Consider the following 19,500-nt stretch of genomic DNA (forward strand, 5'->3'; position numbering starts at 1 on the left):
TATCACTCACAGAGCAGTTACATGGAAAAGCAACTACAAATTTCATGAAAATTTCCCGAGCTTATGCTGTTACACTCACACATGAGTTTGTGCACTTGCCTTTAGTACATATGTATGTATGCATGTAATCGTGTATGCATTTCCGAAATTAGTTCAACCATCTTTTCTGCGCTGCTTTCTCGCGCAAAGACAAAATTTGTATCAGGAAATGTTAACAATGAAAATGCATGTAAATGACCCCTTGGGCAAAGACGACTCCGCCACAAGCGATGCGTGCACGTCATGTGGTGCATACAAATGAAGAATAACCGTGAATGAGTGAATAGTTGTGTAGTATATCCATACATACATATGTATGTATATGTATACCTGTCTATGATTAACTATGCATTAAGACATGGTGGACTTCATCCAGAAAAATACTGTTACAGTTGAATATTTGACACTAATTGTAAGCACTACTGAAGCACAGTGGGGTGTTTTAAATTAATTGAGGTTAATTTTATAACTCATATTTATTTTAGTATATACATATTAAGAATTTGAATAAGTCCTGTTTTGCAGCATCTATGTACATATGTATATTAGAAAACATTTTCCGAATTTTTGAAATTTATCAGGAACTATTTTCAAAGATATGAGCGTGTTTTTCAGAATTTTTTTTAACTTAGTCTAATCGGCACTCAAAACTTTAAACGTTGTTTCCAGAGCCGGTGATGAAAATTTCTTCGACTTGAAATTTTTACTCGATTTTATTAAATTTGTACATATTTCTCGGGTACTAGTCGAAGAAATAGGAGTTTTGATACCAATTTCATTATTTTAAGCTACACTGAGGTGTAAACTTATTTTCAAACACGACTTCTTTTTTGGCAAGGCGTCATTTTTTTTATCAAACATCAAAATTTGAACTAGTTCTATGATCATAACCTTTAATCATCTTTTTTTTAGTTTTTTTGATTTGAGATAATTTTAGCAAAAACATTTTTCTCATCGCCATAAACCGTTTTTCAAAGAACCTCAAACAAAATTGTTCAAGCCACTGGGTACCAAATATGTGAACCCCAGTTTCTATAGTTAACTTTTGAACGAAAATATCATTCAAAGTGTGAGATATAAAATTGAAATTCAGATAGAAGTTTTTCTCGCAATACTATTTCTGTGTATCAAAAATGGGTTGAATCGGGTCAATACTACCCTGAAACCCCATATACCTAATACAAAGATTTTCGAACTTCCAGGTGACTATGCTGGATGTATCGGTTAATATTAGAGTTATCTCATCATTGATAATTACAGAACATGTTTTACATATAACAATGCATCTTTTTGCCTAAAATGGATCAAATTGTGCAAAAACTTGACCTAGTGCCCATATCAGGATTTTTAACCATCCGGCTGACTTTACTCCACATGTAGAGTACGATATGTTTATACACAATTTCTTAGATTCCGATCCTATAGTTGACGTTTTACATCTGAAGGTATTTCCCTGTCGTTGATTCTTGCAAGTTGCAAGAGTATAAATGTTCGATTGCATCCGAACTTACACTTTTCTTATTTGTTTTTTTAAGATTTTATACTGACAACATGTTCATTTAAGAGTTTTTTCTTTTAATTGTTAATATTTATTAATATTTTAGTGCACTTACCATAAGATTCTTAAATTTTTTTCGGAATTTTTAAAATCATCATCTGAAAATAAAAGTTTGTATTACAAATTAAAAGTTTTTACTTTTTGTTTTATTTAAAAATATCATTATTTATATACTTAGAAAAAGGATTATGTAAAATTATTATTTTTTTAATTTTATTTAAAATAATATTATTAATATACAGAGTTGTAAATAATGATTTCAAAAATAATTAAATTAACATTTGAAGAAGAAAATCCAAAAAAATTTAAATTAAAAAAATTTTCATCTCGCATGCCGAATTAAAAATAAATACAGAGTTAAAAAATAAAAAAAATAAAATTTTTAATCCTAAGCAAATAACTAAATATCACAATATCGATTTTAAAAGAATGAAAATCTAATTTTCAATGCGTTCGCATCGGGATAAAAAAAAAATTAAACTCAAATTTTTATTCCAAAATTTTGAATTAATAAATTCTACACGCTTTTTACTACAAATTTATATTGTATGTATACATACATACTATGTACATACCTATATATTGATTAACAAAAAAAGTTCCCTTTTTTTTATGTTTCAAATTTAGTAATATAGATGATTCAATTTAATTTTTTTTTTTTCATTTTATTGCTCTGTTAGTTGTTTAGTGTCACTGTTCATTTTCTTCACCTACACTTTCTCACTTTTAATAGAACATCCTATGTTTTCAACAGTGAAACCGCGGAAGTGACGCTTAACATTAGTATTATTTGTCAAGGTATATAAGTCACTATATAACTTTTCAAATATTACAAGATGTGCAACCGCCTATGTTAAGTCGGAAACGCATCATGCATCCCACTTAACTGTATTATTCCCGTACAATAATTAGCTTCAACCTACTACCTATAGCTTCTCAAACTGCCACACTATTACACAACTACCTATAATTTCTAACTTCAAACTTCGAGATTTTTGTTTTTGCCTCCAACTCTTGTTGGCAGCTTTCCCATTCATTGAATTTGTGTTTTTGTTTTTAATTACGCATTATTAAAAAGTAATTTTTCTAACATTTTCATTTTGTTTTTTATTTGTTGTGCACTTGTTTTCGTTATTCATATGTTTGTAAGTAAAATATATGCGTGTATGTGCATTTTAGGCGCTTGCAAGAAGTTATGATAGAGTAGATTAATAGTAATGATAGTTTAATGTGTTATCAACAATCGCCCATACACACACACAAATACATGGTCAGAGAAGTGGCTAAGAACATTCGAAGCTACGTAGTTTCCCACAGTTTTTGTTTGTGTTTGAAGTATTTGTCAATAGTTCTGCTGCTTGATAAGCCAATTGTGTGATATTTAAAAAGTTTGAGTTATATACATATGTACATACATCGGATTTTATTATATGTGAACGTGATATTGAAGAGTGTATTTTGTAAGGTTTTTCGCAACACTTAGGTAGATAAGGGTGCACTACTAAACCCAAAAAAAATTAAAATAATTTTATACTAAGTAATTTAATATAATTAAAAAAAATGTATTTGACATTAAACAAAATTTAAATAATTTTATAATTATTTGTGAACTCAAGTACTTCAATTAAATTAAAAAAAAAAAATTGATTTAAAAGAAAGCGCATTTTTTATGCGAAAATTAAAACAAAAAAAAATAAATTATCTATCTTTTTATAATACAAAAATTGTTGTAAATATTAACGTAGCAACTAAATGTTTTAAATAATATCATTTTGTTCGTATGCTTCTCCCGCCAGTCAATGCAAGTGGCAAGAAGCACCAAATTTCTTATTTTAGTATATTTCACACTTTCTAACTCCAAGCTGAATACAATACAACGGTTACAAACGCTATAACAATAGCGAATAAACAATAACCGACAGTGGAACTAGTGGAGGCATGCACATAAATATTGACCGATGTGTTTGGCGGTAACCCCACTGAAAGTCATAGTGTCAGTTGAGGATGAATAATAGTGTCTGCGTGCCATTTAAATACGCGTGCAGCCCAAATTTGAGCTGCGTGCGCTAAAGGCGTAGTAAAGACATAAAAAAGTACACTAAAGTAAATTTGACCAAAATCTTACGATACATACGTACAATGTGTTCATCCATATACTATATACATACATACATACATACGTGCTATGTAGCACACAAAAAGTGCCGGTTGCGCTTCAACAACGTGCATCCGAGCACATGCACAAGCAAACACGCTTCGTTGCACAATTCGGAATGCATTCGGCAAACTCAAGAGAAAATGTTAACACTTGGCGTATTAGTAGGGGCAACAAGTCAAGTGGCACGACGAATTTGAAAATAAGCAGTTGTAAAGAAAGTGCACTGCAACTATGAATAAGAAGCATACGAAAAAAATAAAAACACAAAATGCGTGAAAAGTTATTGTTACTAAAATCTTGCGAGGGGGGAGAACACAAAACACAAACTACAGGCAACCTAAAATAACTGGGAGTGCATTGCTTAAAGCTCCGCTTAGTTCGTTGGAAAAAGTCGGCGCTTTTGCATTTTACTACGCACACGTATGTTTGTACATTAATTGTGATATTGCTTCGTGTGGGTACTCATTCATAACGGCATGTTTTGGTGTGCATCGGCAGACATACAAAGCTAACATTTTAGACTAATTTATGCATTCTGTCAGACTTATTGCGCTTATCTTACGTAGTCATTGTATGTAAATACTACTTATAGTATATGCATACGAACATATACATATATAAAGTAAATTTTTGTATAGTCATTTATAGTCTAATTATCAGAAGAGCGCTTAAATTACTTATATTAGGGTGTTTCAAGAAAATTTTCTTAAAGAGAATTAACCATATAAAAAAATTATTAAAAAAAAAATCATATAAAAGTATATATAGATTTCTTTTTATTATATTTAAAATAGCCATACAAATATGAATATATACATACATATCAATGTACATCTGCTAACTTTTATTTTCATATTTTTATCTTTGCAGGTAACTATCCCAGTTTAGTTATGATGAGAGTAAGTAGAGACTTATGTATATATATTTATGCATATTCGATTGCAGCGCGACACTAAATTAACCCACAGCGCGCCTGTAGTGAAATTTAGCCGGGTTGCAGGAAGATTTCCGAAAAAAGCTGTCTGGCGGTGAGGAAGATTTTTCTGCTTAAATTTATCTCAAATACAAAAAGCTAAAAATATAAATATACATACATATGTAGATCAATACAAGTAACCTTTGAAAGACTATTCAAAATTTAATTTTTGACTAATTGGCGGTTTCAAAAAAAATCCGTTAAAAATATTTTTATATATAAATTTAGTATTTTTTTTTTAATTTTTTCTAGGAGTGGCCTAAAAAATATAAATTATTACCAAAACGCTTAGCGGTTTCTAAAAAAACTGTTAAACAAATATTTTTATATATATTTTTTTTTACTTTTAAATTATTTTAATTTTTTTTTATTTTTTTTTATTTTTTTTTTTAAGAATTGCCTAAAAATGTATACTATTATCAAAAGTCTTATTCCTTCTATCATTACCTGCCAAATGTATGAAAAAAGCAGTAAGAAAGTCTTGTAAACCTTTAAAGTCGATCGGTCTAATTCAGAGAAAATTTCTTCACCGACTCCGAAGACAGCTTTTTCGAGACGTTCCCATGACAGTCGGGTCTACGTAACCGTAACGGACCCTAATTTTTTTTATTGAGACAAGGACTGTTAACTCGGCACAATTCTGATCAACCTCAAATATTCGGGAAATATTCGCAAATATATGTATGTACTACCGATATTTTGAAATACAATAGTGGATATAACCACTTAATACTTTTATTTCTTTGAAGTAATGTTGCATTCTTGAAAATCTGTAAATTTTCTGGCATTCAATAAAGTAGTCCGTAAACTCATCACATCGCAAGCATGTGCCAGTGTTAAATTACATTCATTAATTGAACTACTCTTACATATGTTTGTATATGTACATACCTAAATGTCTCCACAAACATAGCAATAAACTCTATTGGAATTTTTTGTACACCCATAAATAACGAAAATAGTCCTTTGCATCAGCAAATGCCAATACAAATGCTACTTCCATTAGTTTTACATACATACATACATATGCACTGTATATGCATTAGTACTGGTATATATGACATTCCTTTGCAACTGCAATTCGCAATTCAATCATTAATTCCAATGTAGGCGGCAGCTTTTTGCTATCTGTCTCCTAAACTCCACATACATATCTCTCACTTTTTCTCTCCTCTGCAGTATAACATATTTGATTACTCCACTCTTTGTTTACTATTTAGACTAGCTCGGCAGTTTTTAATTTTTTCCTTGCTTTCAAACGATTTTAATTTCATTGCCTACTACTCTCATGACTTTTACTGCATTCTTCTTCCACACTACGGAACCATATGCAAAAAAAAATTGTCTAACTCTGCTGCCGTTGTTAGAGTGTGAGTGGGTGTGGCATAAAAATTGCATTTAGTTGATGAAATTTCATTTTGCTGCAGTCCATTTTATTATGCTCGCCTGAGTGCGGGAGAGTTTTAGACTTTTTCAAAGTCGCCAATTGGCTGTCAAAGCGCTATGTACTAGGAATTAGCTTACTATAACTACATATACAACTGTATGTATATAAATGGTTACATTCCGTTCGAATTTTTTTTGAAATTGTCTTTTTTCTAAAAATATTTTCACAATTTTAACTTCCTGTCTCCTTTACTAGCTTCAATATTCTTTATATGTGTGTTATAATAGTGCATATGCTCACATATGTACATATCTTTGGATATACCATACATTGTCCGCACAACTACTATTTATGTATGTACTATATCTGTGAAATATTTCCTTTGCACCGACGATCATGCAACCATCCTTCCGTGTTTTCAACTATCTGCATATTTATTTTGCAAACTGCAACTTTTCATTGCGATTTCCTTGCAAAAAACAAAATCTAAAAACAAAACTATTTTCCAAGTTATTCACAACACATACGTACAACTTTTTATAACGATTTTTTAAGTGCATCCGGCCCATCTAACTGTACTTTTAAGCCAATAAATATTTTTTATGCTGCTGCAGGGGATTTATTTGCACTAGACTGTGTTTGAAAAGGGAGTAGAGTAAAATGAAGCAATATAAATACCGTTAAAATTGCTGTATTCGCTTGTAGGCGTTAACGAATTTCTCCCTACACATTACCTCTCACCCGCACCGCGTTGCCAACTTTTACTAAATGCAAATTCTATGCATATGTGCAATAGGGAAGCGAACGATTATGTTTGCAGGGAGATAACAGAGTTCTGGGTAGTACAGGAAATTGTGCAATATTCATGTGTATTGAGCGATTGTGCGCGGCTAACATGATATGCATGTAGCTGAAATATGTACCATCGCAATTTTTTCTTAAATGCAAAACTATTTATGATGATATATAAATAGAGAACTTTTGGTAATATTGCTAAACTATAATTTTGGAGTAGAGAGGTAAAGGCTTCTCTTTAAATTTAATTTAAGTATTTTTTGGGTAAATTTACTCAACTTTTTATCGTATGGTTAACATAGTAGATTTTACAAATTTTTCACGAATATTTATCGAAGTAAGTTGTTGGGAATTGAATCTAAATTTTTGCTATTTTGACTTTCGATTCAATTCTTCAACTAATGAAAATATTAAAAAAGTGAGGGATATGGTGCTGGCAAGTGTTAGAAAGATGGCAAGTTAGTTCGACATCTCTTGCGAGTCCATTCGAATGATTTTAATGGATATTTTGGGTATGAAATGCGTTCTAACTCGATTCGTCTCGATAAAGCTTAATTTTTATCAAGGAGAGTAGGAGAGTCTCTTTTGGCATGCTTGATCGTACGACTGCCGATCCTACATTCATGGAGAACATTATAACTGCCTATGGGACATGGGTTTATGAGTTTGACATGCAAACAAGTCTACAATCGTCGGAATGGAGGGAAAAAAACGAGCCGTAACCAAAAAATCAAAGTTATGTTCATTGTTTTTTTCGATATTCGTGGTTTGGAGCATCATGAATTTGTTACGGAGGGACAGACGGTCAATAAGGAGATCTATTTGTTAATATTGAGGCGTTTGCGTGAGAACATCCGTCGAAGACAATTTTATTGAACGTAGAAATAGGAAAACTATAAATAAGTAAAATTAAGAAAATTTGTTTAAACAAAATTTTGTCGAGTAAATGTTCAAAAAACACAGACTTGTATGCACAATAAATTTTTAATAATATCACTGACATTTTAAATTCTTAAGAAAAATCCGGACCTTAAATTTGCTTAGCTTTTAAAAAATGGAACAACAGCAATTGTTTAAACCGTTAGCACTACAATCCTTCTAAGAGTAAGCACCACCACCTTTCTAATTGGCTCAACGACAGCATTGTGGCAACTTCTACAGTTAACACAGACATTGATTTACTTTTTTGTTTTTTTCTTTGTTTAATACCGAATTGACTCTTGAGCGCCTCACACCATCAATCTTTCACTTTTCAATGCCAATCACTGCCGGTTTTCTAAATACTATGTATTTTCCTCAGCTAATAAACTCGTGGTCCCATACTATTTGATTCGCCTGCATTTTTCATCATTGAAACGAATTCCATTCATTTCCTTAACGTTTGTGATTTTCTATCTGCCAGACGGTTGCAACACAATGCGGCGACATAGGCCATCGCAAAGTGGACAAACAGACAAATAGCTAGACAAATACAAATACGAAAATTGAAAACAGGAGCAAAAGCGTCAATTTCGCAATGTTTCACCACAGCGGTAGGGAGTATAGCAGCACAGACAATGGTGACTTTGTGTGGGGGAAAGTTTAACAGAGCTGAGTGCACTTCGCACGGGTTGGATGAGGTTATAATAGAGAAAAAATGAGAAAATTGATTTTTCTGATTGCATTTACTCATAAATGTATGTATATTTTTTAGGGACCAAACAAACAAAATATTCTGCTAAGAACGAAATGACAGAAAGAGTTTTTCTAGATCTATATGATCTTAAAATCAAGCGCAGAGCAAAAGAAATCATTATATTAGGTAAATAGGCTAGACCAAAGATTGGATCGATTTTATTAATTTGGAAGTTAGACTAAGGACCAAGGATCAGTTTCATTCATTTCGACGTTAGAACACAGCGGATCAGTCGAAAATCGTTTTTTTTTTGTGTATACGGTGGAGCCAAGGGGAAATATTGAACCTATTATTTAGCACCAGATCAGAGTATTATCAGAAAAATTTGCCCTCCTAATTTGATTTCGTTATCTTACAAAGTATCCCGGTATAAAGGGATACTAAGGGTCTCATTTATCGATAAATGGGATATTGGCAGAGTAAAGTCCACTTTTAAAAGACAGTCATTTTTTTGAGAAGTTTTATACCGATATCTTAGTAGGTGCTGCTTGATTTATATATTTTATGGCAAAGTGAAGAAGCTAGTTTTGTGTTATATGAATGGGCGTGGTTGTAAGCTGATTACATCCATTTTCACAATCTAAGATAGGAATTTCAAGACAGCACTTTGCTCGAAATTTGGTTAAAATTGGTGGAGTCATGCCTGAGATAAGGGACTTTACTTGAGCAAGCGCGGTGGGAGATGTTAAATAAGAATCCAAAAGCAAAACAAAAAACAAAGAAATAAACTAGTTAGTTTGAGTAGGACCAGAAATTACAATAAAAATTAAGTCAATGGCAGCAATTGCACCATAAGTGCCAAAGACATTACTACAATAAAAACAATAAAAATATCTAAAATGCAGCAAACAGCCTTGCGATGAAGCAGAAAGGCAGGCAAAGCTGAAACGAAAATAGTAAATTACAAACACCAACCAACTACCATAATCTGTTTATATACATATATGTACATACATACAATACTCACACAACACATAGTTTTGTAGCTGAAAATGCTGTGCAGTCAGCAGTGCAAACAGCGAGGCTGGAACTCAGCAGGCTGTGAAGATACAAACAAGAGTATAAAGCTTGTATGAAACAAACATGCAAAAGGTTGGCATTTGCAGCGTCTGCAAGTGCTTTGCAACATTTTAGCTATACATACATATGTTCATATACATATTTTCCATTTCATAAGTTTACACAGCGAAGAGCCAAGCTGTTGCAGTTACACTGCAAAATCAACTAACCCCCCGCCCTCCACCCACCGCACGATTGCGCGCCAGCAAACCTTATATTACGAAGGATGTTATTTTTGCACCCGAACGGGGTAAGAGAGAGAGGAGAGCGAGTCGTAGCGGTGAACATACGGTACCATGCAAACAGTGTGGTGGTGAGAGTGAGCGTGACATGCGCCACTGCACAAATCAAACTTAACAAGGAGCAGCTTACGAGTGAGGTGGGTGGTACCAACTACCCAAAGAGTATATACTCTTCACAGACGCGTTAGTGTGAGTTGGCGTGGTGTGTTTGTGAAGTGCAGACATGTCTGCAGTGCAGTGGCGTCACACGAAGCGCATTCGTTGCCGTTGGCGTACAGCGGAGTGCAAGCGCACTGAAATATATCTAATGGGTGGTGGACGGTGGGCGCTGAAGACGAGAGAGAGTATTTAGTGTGTTAGGTACCAAAAAATTTGGTATCGGTTGAAAATAAATTTTAATTTTTTTCGATGTAGCCAAATTGAGTGTATGCGGAAAAAAAGGTTTTTATCGTTAACGGAATGTTTGTAGACGCGTCGGATGGGAATCATGAAGATATACAATAAATGCAATGTTAGCGGGCACAGATCGCCATGTAGAAATTGCAGCAATAATGGTAGTCATAAATAATACTTGTCGCACTTATAACTGATAGCTATCTATTATATACATGCATATGTTGGTATATATGTTCATATGTACATACATATGTGCTTGGGGTTGAGGGAACTTTCACTTTTTGAATATTGTTTACCTCATTTATTAGCAGTAATCAGAAACTTCGGCAATACCCTTCAAGGGTGCATTTCGTATGGCATAAAGGTTAGGTTAGAGATCCGACCTAAACGTTTTGTTCAGATATTTTAACGATGTTTAGGAAGGTAATGTATGCTACATTTCTAGAAGATATACATATATGCCAAAGTGATTCGATATCAAAATGAGCAGCGTTTTTGAGAGAAAAAGACGCAGGTAAAATTTCAGAACCGTATCCCAAACACTGAGGGCTAATTCCGGAAAAAATGTAAAAATTACAAAAAAAAATATAGTTTTCAATTCCAATATGCATAAATTTTAATACCTCAAACTAATCTTTTTAATATCGTTTCATTTAAATGATGTTAACTGTATTTCATATTATTGTGTGTGTGACAAAGCTTGTCGCATTGCAAAGAAAACTTCAATTCAATTACGTACACAAAAACAAACTCACACACACACACTCACATATGCATAAACCGACATCTTTGCATTGCAACCCCTTGAAGTATGCAACGCTAAGCGCAATATTGCCACTTTGTATGTTAATAATTTAACTGATACGGTAAAGACTCGAAACGAAAAGTGCGACAAATGACAGAGTAAAGGTCTACGGTTAACAACAATAACAACAAGCATATATTTATGTGTGTATGACCTAAACGACAAAAAGGCAACTACAAGTGGCATTCAAAAGCAAAGCAGTTAAAGGCAAAATGAATGCAAATGTAGACAATATAGAAGTATGTGCATAGAAATATTACAGTATACACACACATACATGCATACGTATGTATGTATGTATATGTAAAGTGCGGCTTTCACATGCAAATTCAGAGTGAAGCAATGCTACAACCCGCATGCTTTTCAGCCTCAGCTACAGTCTCAGCCAAAGTGCACATGAGGGTTGCTTGTTCGGCTAATGTTGCTGCATTTTTGGTGAGCGTAAGTTGGGTTGTACGAGCGAGTGAATACCAAAAGCTGGAAAATGCAAGAAAAAATGCGCTATATGTTGAAAATATGGGAAGAAGGCAGTAATGCCTCTACCGTTGTTGCTGTTGTGAAAGAGCCTCTAGTTGTATGTATGTATGTGATATGTCGGTGGATTCGGTGGAGGTTATGTAAAGCTTCTGCTACAAACTCGTCCCATTTACATGTTGCTGTGAGCGGCGTGCTCGTGTATTGAATGGCACTGCGCCAATAGAGATAAAATATTTTAATTTGTTTTTGCCAGCATTTCGCTGGTTTATCTAAGCCGCTTTATTTTTTCGTAGCTTGCGGAATGCTAGAAATGTAGTAGTGTTGTTATCATTCTGTTGGCCGAGGGTTTGCTAAAGTTAATATTAATTAAAAACTTTTATATGTTAGTAATTAATAATAATTAGTAAAAATAATTAATAATAAAAATAAGAATAAAATAAAAGTAACAAAAATTATTTGTAATAGTTATAAAAATTAAAAAAATAATAATATGTAATTATGAAATAATAATAATTAATTATAATAATAACTCTGATTAACACTATTTTTGGTTATTAATTCTGTTATTATCTTTAAGTTTTTCCTACACCTAAAATAAAGTATTCTTTTTTATTAAATTTTGTTTTTGTTGAGTTTTTTTCGTATTTCTTTTATTTTCGTATAGTTTCTCTCATATTAAACTCCAAATATTAAAGCAAGCTTTTATATCTAAAAACAGAAGTCTCAAAAAATTTTTTTTTGTTTACTAGTGTAATCAAAGATAAAATAAATTATTATTTACCAGTGTAATTAAAGATAAAACAATAAAAAAATTTTTCACCAATGTAATCAAAGCTAAAACAAAAAAAATTGTGTTGACCGGTGTAATTAAAGATAATAATAATAGTAAAAAATAATAAGAATAGGAAAGAGAATTGTGGTTTTCTTACATATGTATATGTATAATCTTAAAGTTCAATGACAAATTACAAATTTCAATTCTAAAAATCTATAGCAAGTTACTATTTGCTTTATTTTAAAGCAATTTTATAAATACATACAAATTATGTAAATGTGTGACATACATAATATTTACATAATATGTATGTACATACATACATATGTATCCATAAAATTATATATCTTCTGTTGCACTTGTCACATTGCACTTGCTACATATTTATTATGCTCGTCTTAATTCAGTTAACCATAAAGTCAAAATGAATTTGCAGCCATTTTTCACTCGGAAGCATTATTTTTGCTAACTTTTTTTTGTTTAGTTTTCTTAACTCCCAAAAACTTTTTGCTGATGCAAAAAAGCACTTTACTTCGCCGGCAATGGAGCCGTCTTCAACCATTTGCGCTTTGCAAACAAAAACAAACACTCACGCGCTCAAATCGAGGTCTCCCTGTGCTTTGTACGGTTACAATTTATAGATTAGAGATTTTTCGGGAAATACAAAAATGCAAACCAACGTACAAACTTATACATATGTATGTATGTGTATGTTTAGAGCATATTTATATAGTAACGTAGCAGTTTGCTTGCATTTCTGCTGAATTTACATATGCACATCTATGCATATAATTTCCTTAACCGTGCACTTCATTCGCTTTTTCGGCGAAATCACTTTGTTGTTTTTTGCATTCGTAATAACTTGAGTTATTTTGTTCTTATTTGCTTGCATGTGTGTATGTGTATGTGTGTTTGTTTTATTTATCTTCAATTTGAGCATTTATTTGCTTTGCTATTGCTGCAACTGCAAATAACAAAAACAATTTGCCTTTTACGCCAGCCGAATTTCGTATTTTTGCAGTTTTCTTTTGTTTCGCGCTGTTGCTGCAATTTTGCCGATTTTTTTTTTGCGCTTTGCATTATGCTTTTTTATTACTTATTGCTTGCACTTGAAAAGTGTGTATATGTATTCTTATATATATTATATATATTTTTTTTATACATCTACATATTGCAGATAAAAGTATTTTCGTGCTTTTGCACTTTGTTTATTTGTTTGCGGTTGTAAATGCAGTAGACATTAAATTTTCGCAAACAAAAATTTAACAATGGGGGGAAAGGGGGTAAAATGTGCAAAGGGTGTGTATCGCATCAGTTAGCCAGCAAGTCAAGCATTTGTTTTTGGGTGTGTTTAGTAAAGTGCCGAAAGGGTTGCATTGTCGCGTAATAAAACCAAATTTCGGAAGGCTTTTGGAATGGTTGGAAGTAAAGTTTTTTTTATTTAAATTTCTCAAGCCGTTTAAGAAGAAAAATATTTTTTGATGAAATATGAGAGCTTTAAAGAAGAACGTTCATATGTATGTGTGTATTGATAATTATTTGATAATATTCTCCTAAAATTTGTAGTTGATCCGGAAATAGTTTCGAATTGAGGATGAAGATGAGAGTAGATGAGAAAAGTGTCTTCGAAATGGCTGAACCGATGAATTTTTCAAAAAAACCTTCAAAGATATATTTGATTGGAATGATCGAGGGAATACGATCTTTATATTTTTTTAGCCACAGTCAGTGTATTAATATTATTTTTTTTTTTGGAAGGCGCTATTGAGTAAAAAATCGATATCTACTTGTATTCTTCTATTGAAATAATAATTCTTTTTGGCTTTTGCATTTTAGTTAATTTTAAGCAGAAAAACCTTTCTGACTTTCAGACATCTTTTTTTTCGTAGGCCCTCTTCCTTGAACTATGGTATCACAGGTATCCAAAAAATTTCAAAATACGGCTTTAAAATGTTTTTTTTATAAAGTGGAAATAGATATACCTGTTAACACGTTTTAATTAATTTATTTGCAATAGAAATTCACTTTGTCCACTAACGACGCCTAAAACCATACTTCACCACATTAAAGTCCGCATTACCGCGAAGAAATGCGTGAACTCTAACAGTATAAATGCGTGAAATAATATTGTTGAACCCGGCTTAACTCCAAATAAATAAATAACCGGCAGGTTCATAAAAAATGAACCGAACTTTGCCATTTTTAAGCACACCACAAATAACGCCTAAAACTATACTTCAGTAAAAAATTTGGGACCTTAAATTCAAGCGAAAAAATTCGGAAAAGTTCAAATGTAAGATTGTAGCCTTGAATATTTTTGAACCATTATTTTTTCAATAAAAAGTGAAAAAACTAACTGTAGTTTTTGTTTTGAAAGAAAAAAACAGTTATTTTTAATTTTGAAATAAAAAAAATAATTTTATTATTTATTTTTTCGCAGTTTGCCTAAATATCCATCCACCACTTTTCTATTAATTCTTGAAAACTAAAACTTGCACTCAAACCAAAGCAAAACTATCTCAACCGGAAATGAAAAAAGTTACTGCTGCAATTGAGACGATAATCATCTGCTAAAAAGTATATAAAAAGCAAGAACACAATGCAGTCAAATAAATAACTTTCATTTTCAAAAGTGAATAAAGTCAAAGCCATAAAAGAAATAGCAAAAACAGGATAACTATATCAACACAAACACATATACAAACTTAATAGAAACATACATATATTACGTATATATGTAGCTGCTGTAGAAAGGAGTAGATTAAGTAGTGGCGTCAAAACACGTCGCACAAGTTGCAGAAGTGGCTGGTTTTGACTCAACTGCGCTGTGTCATGCAAACTTTTGCTCCGTCGCGGTTGTTATAACCACATATATAGTTATAACTGTTGTTGTGCTATTGTATTTACTGCCGTTAGTAATTTTGCTAGTGCATGCCATATTTGTATTCACAGCGCGGCAGCAATGCAGATGCGTCACAGCGTCAGCTTTTTTTCGATAAAACTAAAAAGTAAAAGTTATTCGCTGAAAAAACGAAAATGACAACACGTGGTCTTGTGACAAATGCATATAGCAGCATACATGTTTATATGAATGCCGATGTGTGCAAGGCTGTGACAGTGAAGACGAGTCAAAGCAACATTTTGTGCCATTTGGAGTGCACACAGCCATACCAGTCTAAGGTTGTAGACAGACAGTCAAGCTTTCGTGCTGCCACATCATTTTTGGTTTTTTGTTTTGGTGAAGGCGTTGCGACTGTCAATTTTTCTTTTTGTCGTTCATCATTGTTGCTTGCTTGTCCTTTTCATATAAATTTAGCAAAGTGTTGGCATTTGTACGCTATATGTATGTATGTGTATGTAATACTCAGACAGTCAAATTGGCGCGAGTTTGGCGGGCGAACATGCAACATTCTTACACCCATTTCACTGCCAATGACACTTGACAACGTGAAACACCCATACATAAAGCACATAAAGTACATTTATAACCTCATCTACAATTTAGCAGTATTTGGCAATTTTTCATCGACTGGCGTGAATATATGTATTTCGCAAAAAAAAAAGACACCTATAGCATATAGCCGCCATACAAATTGAACTATCAAAATCAAGTTCTTGTATGAGAAACTTTTTTGTTTGACAAGATATGTTCACGAAATTTGGCAGGGATTATGGTCCAAGACAGCGCCACAATCTACGAACGAATTATTCAGATCAAACCACTATAGCATATACATAGCTGCCATACAAACTGATTAATCAAAATGATATGTACGTTTCTTTTTATAACTTTTTATACCATATGAAATGCACACGTGAAGGGCTTATAGCTTCAGAGTAGCCGAAGTTAAGGTTTCTTCTTGTTTCATTAAAATTATACACATCTATTGGTTAAAATAAAGCTTTTAGTACTTAGAAAATATAAAAAATAATATGAAAAAAATAATACAATAAGGAGATCTTAAACAAATAAATTTTACCCCAAAGCTACAATAAAAATATTAAAATAAAATTATATATACTATATTTTATAGAGATAACTTAAAATATAGGCAGACATATACTATACAAAACTTTGCATCACAACAATAGCGTAAAATACTCCAGATATTATGCGCTGCATTGACTAAATACTCATAAATCCAATAAAGCTTGTAACATTTTCCTAGCAGCGACCTACAAAGGCGCTAGCATTTGCACTTGGTGCGTATTCACTTTATATATGCATATAAATATATAGATATACATATATATATTTAATATGCAGAGTAAAAGTGTAGGAAATCAAAAGAAAGGCACACGAAATGAATTACAATATAAACAGCAACTGCTACGGTTTATTACCATTTTTATTGTTATTTTCTTTTACTTTATCATTGAATATCTTGTACAACTGAAATACATAATCATTTATTTTATATGTATGTATGTATGCATGTTTGCTGCTAGCGAAGCGACAACACCATCGCCAGCTCATAACCATCCAAGCAGCATTGACAGCCACTTCGGCAGAGCCCATCGTCGGTGTAAGCGTCATCGTCGTTACTGTCTCAAGTTCAAGTTCAAGATAAAAATTTATTTCATTTCATTCACTTCTTTTTATATGGTTTTCGTTTTTTTTACTTTATTTTATATCATTTACTTTTGCTGTACTATATTCGTATGAATATGGTTATGTACATATGCATATATGTATATAAATGTGTGCTTTAAGAAAGTAAATATGGGTATTAATGTGTGTGTGCGTGTTTTGGGCTGCTGCAAGCATTCAGCCCGGCGCTAAGAGCTGCAACACAAAAGATTGAATGAATAAACGTGCATATGTATGTATGTACACGGGTATGACGTTCATAAAAGTTTTTATGAGAAAATGTGAAATACATACAAACATGAATATACATATAAAAGATTTGAACTTTAATTTGCCCGAATTTACTTTTACAGGTTTTCCAAAGGAAGTGATTGTACAATTCACTTATGTTGTATGCATTCTGGTTTGCAAATAGTATATTAGCAAGATAATTGAACTAACCTTCAAATTATTTACTTTTTATTTTATAGTTCCGGAAATCTTAATCAAAACCAATATTTAAATTTTCTAATCCCAAATACCGGATTAAAAAATTAAAATACGTTTTTAACCTTAAAAATTTGATCAAAAGTTAAAAAATGATAATTTTAATAATAAATATTGGGATTAAAAAATTTAAAAAAATGTTGCAGTTAGTCGCATCTCTATATACTTGCAACATACACTCGTGATCAAAAATGAGCCGGACTGGTCAACTGTAAGCGTTATAAACGAATCGGGAAACAATTTCTTAGATTAGTACAACTTTTCTGCTTGAGAGCGCAGTTTATGTGGACCAGTCCGGGTCAAATTTGATCCTGCGTGTAAAATCTAAATAGGTTTCGAAAATTTTCTAAATGATATACTAGTTATTTGTTAAAGTATGCACAATATTTTTGTACATTTGTATTGCACATTTTCCCTCTTCTATTGTAATTGTATCCATTACATTTAACATTTTTATTAAGCTACGTAAATTAGTTTTGAAAGAAATGTTAAATAAAATTTCATGTGAAGAATAAATAAACTAATTTGTTTCTATTTCTCCATTTTTTCAGGTATGTTTTGGTCGAAAATTTATATTGTATACGTCTTATGTATATAATCCTGTTTTCGTAAGTACCTTATTTGGATGCACATATTTGATCCTTAGGTAAAATTAATTTGATTGGAATTCAATTCAATTGTAAAACTTTTTACTCACTTAAAAAACACTAAACAATGAGAGAAACCCAAATTCTATGTAATTAAATTTAATATTAATTAAATTAATATCATATAATTAAATAAATTGTTAAATTACATAACTTATATATGTAAACAGAAATTAAAGAACTAAATAAATATTAAATAATACATTAAAAAAATTATATTAATTAATTAAATTTAAATAATTAATATTAATTAATATAATTAAATATTATTTATTTTAATCATTTAATTTCTATTTATACACGCAAACAAACTTACGATAAGAAACCGGTGTAATAATTCACTTTAAGGCATATGTAATTACTCAATCGCTTTTTACTCCTTTACTCTCATTGAGCAAACAATGAATGTCTGCATAATTGAACCAACTGCACTATGAACTGCAAGCGCTTTGTTTTACAAACGCCATTTTGTATTATTACAACGCAAAACTGCAACTACAAACTGCAACACATACCCACCGCATTATGCATAGTATGTATGTATATGTACATGCACTATGCACATACACTTGCATTCAACTCTTTCGCTATTCGCTAAAATTTGCACTTCGTAAGTTGGTTGAATGAAACTAAGGCTCGTGTAGTGAGCGAGAGTAGGTTCGGCTAGGTGGGCGTAGTTAATGTCTGGTAATGTAGATGCTTACAACTATAACAAAAAACACGGCAAATGAATAGATATTTTAATTAAATTCATATGTATGAAAATATATTTGACTATAGTTTTGATTGGTTTTATTTATCTCTTTTGCATTTTATTTATCTCTCCTCAACCAGCATTTAATTGCATTAATTTCAAATTTATTAATTTTTGTGCTTTCGCAGCATTTTTATAGTTTTTAAATTTATGTTTATTAATTTTGATTGTATTTTAAATAATTACTTGCATAAATTGCGGCTTTGCCTTTGTTTTCGTTTTGCCAAAACCACTTTATGTTTATTTAGCGATTATCTCATTCGCTATGAAGTGCATCTGTTTGCGCACTCGAGAGTTGTTGCGGCGACACGGATTCGCACACATATAGTATACCTGCAAATATATGCGCACACATATGTATGTATGTATTTTATTGTTCATTGAATTGTTTGCCGCTTCGCTATGGCTGTCATTACAGTGAAACTTATTGTTTGGCTTGTATTTTTTTGGCGTTGGTTTCTAACTCACGTCCGGCGTCATGACATGCAATTGACTGTGACGCTGTCTGGCGGTATTTGTTGAGTATTCAGAGCGCTTGCGCGCACATATCCGCAATTGGCGCTTGCAACTAATTATTTAAATATGACAGCAATTGATGGCGGTTGGAAAGAGTGTGTTTGCATGCACATAGCCGCGTTACGAGTTTGTTTTCAATTTAAATGCGATTCGTTAAATAAAAA

Source organism: Bactrocera dorsalis, chromosome 1 (genome assembly GCF_023373825.1).
Source record: "Bactrocera dorsalis isolate Fly_Bdor chromosome 1, ASM2337382v1, whole genome shotgun sequence".
Lineage (NCBI taxonomy): Eukaryota > Metazoa > Arthropoda > Insecta > Diptera > Tephritidae > Bactrocera > Bactrocera dorsalis.